General features: G+C 39.4%; 1 pseudogene; it reads left to right on the top strand.

Annotated features, from left to right (window-relative positions):
- The first annotated feature begins 630 nt into the window (after positions 1 to 630).
- Positions 631 to 728, top strand: LOC113461452 (annotated as a pseudogene).
- The last annotated feature ends 4329 nt before the right edge of the window (positions 729 to 5057 follow it).

The following is a 5057-nucleotide window of genomic DNA, read 5'->3' on the forward strand; positions in this document are numbered from 1 at the left end:
CCTTGCATGAAAGATTGCAAAGTTTCTTCGAGACTGGGTTTTTGAGGGGGTGCGTGTGCATAATGAGGTTGCGGAGGTGGAGGAGTTGGGTTATATACTTGTTGAGGTTGGTCATTCCTCCACCTGAAATTTGGATGATTCTTCCATCCAGGATTGTAAGTACCCGAAAAAGGATTATTGAAAGATTTTTGATAGGTATTTATAACATTGGCCTGATCGTGCAAGACTTCTTTGAATGCGGGTATTGTAGGGCAATCAGTGATGAGATGGCCAGGCATCTCGCAAATCCTACAACACTCGCTGTTATGTTCTACGGTCTTGACGGATTCAATCCTTCTAAGTTCAATTTCCTCTATCTTCCTAGTAAGGGCTGCCATTTTAGCCTGAATATCATCCTGAGTATTAAGGTTGTAAAGGCCCCCGTGTGGAATGCTAGTAGGCTTAGGCAAAGGTTTATTCACTCTATCCCCTGTATCCCATAATTGTGCAGTCTCTACGAGAGAGTCTAAATAGTCCCATGCCTCATCGGGTTGCTTTTCCAGAAATAGACCATTGCACATAGTCTCTATAAATTGTTTCAACTGTGGAGACAACCCTTCGTAAAAGAAACTAATGGTTCTCCATGTTTCAAACCCATGATGAGGATAAGAGAGAAGCAAATCTTTAAATCTCTCCCAGCATTCATAAAATGTTTCATGGTCTTTTTGTTGGAAATTGCTAATGTGCCTTTTCAAAAAGTTAGTCCTTTGTGCGGGAAAGAATTTTTTCAAGAATTCTCTTTGCATATCATGCCATGTTCCTAGCGATCTAGGTCTCAAGGAGTTCAGCCATGTTTTGGCTTTATCCTTTAAGGAACAAGGAAACAAGGTCAATTTAAGGACATCTTCCGATACATTTGGCACTCTAAATGTGATGCTAATTTCTTCAAAATCCTTAAGGTGAAGATAAGGGTTCTCGGATTCCATTCCATGATACTTTGGCAGCAATTGAATTACTCCTGGTTTGATTTCAAAGTATCCTACATTTTCAGAAATAATCATGCATGAAGGTTGACTAGTCCTAGTGGGATGTAAATATTGTTGAAGTGTCATAACTGGGGGTCTACCTTCATCACCATGGTGACTTCCTACATCATCAGAAAAATTTCCCATCTCACAAGGTGTGAGATACTGCGAAGGAATTTCAAGGATGTGTCCTAAAGGATGATCTAAAGTTGTACGACTTAATCGATCGGTGTCGTCCCTATTCCAACCTAGCATACAAAATTTAATTATTTTTTTTATATTTTTTTTAAAAAAATAAATATAAATATAAGTACCAACTAAAGATACCCTAAAACAAAAATCTATTCACAATCAAACATGCAACTAAACATTACACCTCAATTTCTAATATTTTTCTTAAATTTCTAGACAGCTCCTAACTGGTTTGAAGAGGGCACCTAAGCCTCCAATCCGGTCTAATGAACCGAGTTGACCAGGTAAGTGGAGGGGTCACGATGCGTTCGCAAAGGTCCCACTTAAAATCCACTTGCCTCGAACAGATGAACTGTCTCCCTTATAGGGACAAAGCTTGCCTAGACATCAACTAAGCCACAGAGCGAAATTGGTGCAACTTTCGGTGGTCTTCGTCCTATTGAGCTTGAATGTCCTTGGGGGCCAATGTCTAGTTGATTTTAATTAAGCTTAGGATATTTATGCAATGGGGTGATTTTTGGGCTAAGAACGAGTGATGAAATCCTGATCTTATCTTTTTAAATGGGTTCAGCCCTTAGAATATTTTATGCTGATGCCTTATACTATATGCAACAATCAAGAGATTTTTTTTTTAATATTTTATGACATGACATTAAATTTCATTGAATAGGTGATCAAACAAATTATTTATTTTTTTTAAATTTTATGAATTGAAGTTTGGAATTTGAATTCTGAAATTTAAAATTTGAAATTTTAGGTTTTTCCCCTTTTTTTTAATAATAATCACCCTTGATCTTTTCTTAAAGTTTTTTTTTTCCCTTAAATTTTCAATTAGCAACAAGGGTTAATGAGATATGATAACAATAAAATTCTGATTCTAAAACAATTAAATGCAGAAAATTCAAAACAGACAACAGCAAGTTTTCGTATTAATCTGATAGTCTTAAAAGTTTCAGAATGTCAATCAGACCGTTCAGATGAAAGAAACACAGGTCCTACACCTGAAAACCAAATTTGAGTTCAATCAGACGGTTAATTACGTTGATATCAGAGTTTGCTGCAGACTGTGCAGGGAATAAAAAACAGCAATAAAGATTTTTTTTTTTCGAAAGAAAAAGATTAACTACTAAAGTACTAATTAAATCTAAAATTATACTAATAAATCAGCCGTTCCCCAGCAACGGCGCCAAAAACTTGATGCAAAAATAAAATTGTTCTCCCAAGTGCAGGAGAATCGTACAAGTAGTAAAATCTCGGGAGTCCGAGGTCGAATCCTCAGGGAACAAAATATATTTAAGATTATTTAATATAATTTTAGATTAATTAATTCAATAAATTTGTGGATTAAGATGATGTTTTGATTTTCAAAAATTAAAAACAGAGAATAATAGATTAATGAACAAAGTTCAATTAAATAGAAATGGTTAGGGATCCGGAATCCCCCTTGATAATATTGCATTCAAGAATAAATCCTGCGATTCTTGATTAAGGATGTAAAAGTAGAATAGATCAAAACATGGAATATATTTTATGAACATATGAACTCTATTTCTAAGCATTCATCGTGCCTATTACGTCAAGGACAAATCAAATACTAAAACAGTCCATGTGCCAATAAACATAAACCATTAAAAATCTATCTATGAAATAGTTATGCAAGAGCCCATAACACATCAAAAATATAAATCAATAAGAGCAAAGGTTCAGAATTTACTTCAAAGAAAGCAATACATCAAAGGTTCCTCCATCACCCTTCACCTAAGGAATCAGCTACTCATTTTACACATTAGTCCTCCTTCCATTTTTTCCTTTTCTTTGGCCCAAAACAGAGTATCCCTTCTCTGTTTTTTTTTTCTTTTCTAATGGCTCATCCTCTGTTTCTTCCGAATGAGGGATCTCTTCCCCCTCCTCCCCGGCCGAGCGAGAGATATCAAGCTGGCCTTTTATCCCCTTCTCGCACGCGGTGGAGACGGACGGATAGAATTCTGATGCCCCCGGATGAAGACGCTTGGATGGCTGAAATGAAACTGAGACGCAGACGGGAATGGATTGCGGATGCTGGGATCACGGAAGAAGTTTGAGGTGCGGAAACGGACGATTGCAGGGAATTGGACGCGGGAGAATCGCCACGGACGGCTGGATGAGGCTGTGGCTCGTAAGGCGAATGGGATGAGCGGACGAGGAGTGCGTTCGTGAGGAGCATCCTAGCCAGCTGTGAGATACCCGGACGCAGACGCTGAGGATTGTGAGACGCGCTGGATGGGGAAGGAAATCATGAGAGCTGGACGTGGAAGCTTGGATGCGGACGGATGAGACTTGGGAGGAGCGGACGGACGCATGGGATCGCACGAGATTGTCGACGAAGAAGCCTGCCGCGGGATCTTTGGCATGCATTGCGAGAGGGTCGTGGACGGCTGGGAAAGGGAATGCTCAATCTGGGAAGTCCTTGATTTGGAATCAGGAAGCTGACTGCAGATGGCTGCATTGGGGGCTTGGACAGTTGAAGATGAAGCGTGGGATAGCCCGCCAATACTCGGAATAATTCCCCAATTACACGTGATCTTTCTTTATTTTGATCCCCAATGTGCTCAAGAAGCTGTGGCATGTAGGCTTGTGTAGCTCCGGTGCAAGTGTGCTTGACCAGGTTCAATTACGCTCCTAACATCATCAGGCTTGGAGCCATGCCTTATCCCAAACTATACAAAATGCGAATTTAAACTCTAATTTACGATAACCTGTGCCAACAAAAATATAATATTAAATCAGCCATATTATCATTGTCTTGTTAGCAATAATACTAATTTAAGTGGTATGTAGATCGCACTTTTGTGCTCTACCATACCTAGAAAGGTCGTCTGTAAACGTAATGAAATATGAATACCCACCTCTAGCATCTGTGCTCATTGGCCCACATACATCAGAATGTACAAGGGTCAATAAATCACTGGCTCGTTCACCTTTTCCGGTAAAAGGTGATTTGGTCATTTTACCAAGAAGACATGATTCACAGGTTGTCAATGATTCACAATCATTAACATCAAGGATTCCCTCTTTACTTAACCTGTTCATCCTATTCTTGTTAATATGACCTAGCCTATGATGCCAAGGATAGTGTTGCCCAGATAGACAACCCAAGAGGGAGGGTGAATTGGGTTTTTAAAATAATTTGCAACTAAAATATTTGTGGAAGACTAATTAAGACTTTAGCAAGATGATTAGTTAGTTGCTATGTGCTGTGAGTGAGATGAGAGTAAGAGAAAGGAACAAACAATCACAAACACAAGGTTTTTATAGTGGTTCGGAGCTAACCCTTGCTCCTACGTCCACTCTCCAAGTCTCACTTGGGAATTCACTATAACCCCCTGGATTACAGTCGGTTGTTTTACAAGCTCACAACCAAACTTGTTGTTTTACGAGCTCACAACGAAATCGGTCGGTTTTTCCTGGCTCACCGACTAGAACCACCCCGATTGTTTTCCCGGGATCACAATCGAACCCTTACACGTTGGTTTTAACCTAAGCTCACCAACCAACCTCTACACCCTTGATTCAATCCCCCGATTGAACCAAGCTAAGACAATATGCTAATAATGAGGACAAACAGAAAAACAGAGCTTCTCAAAAGCAAATATACAGCAATATTAATAAAAGCAAAGTTAAGAGCCCTCAAACGCGTTTAAGTTGGAGAAGAGAAAGGGCTTCTTGAACTTCGGGTCTCCTCTTGAAATTCTGGACGACTTGAAGGCAGGAGGAGATCTCTTTCAATGTTGGGAAGATGTGGTTGGAAGGAGTTAATGGCGCTCTTCCCTCTTTTCATTGAAAAACCACTTGCAGAGAATGAATGCTTGATCTTTTTGAATG

The sequence above is a fragment of the Phoenix dactylifera genome, unplaced genomic scaffold (assembly GCF_009389715.1).
Source record: "Phoenix dactylifera cultivar Barhee BC4 unplaced genomic scaffold, palm_55x_up_171113_PBpolish2nd_filt_p 000708F, whole genome shotgun sequence".
Taxonomy (NCBI): Eukaryota; Viridiplantae; Streptophyta; class Magnoliopsida; order Arecales; family Arecaceae; genus Phoenix; species Phoenix dactylifera.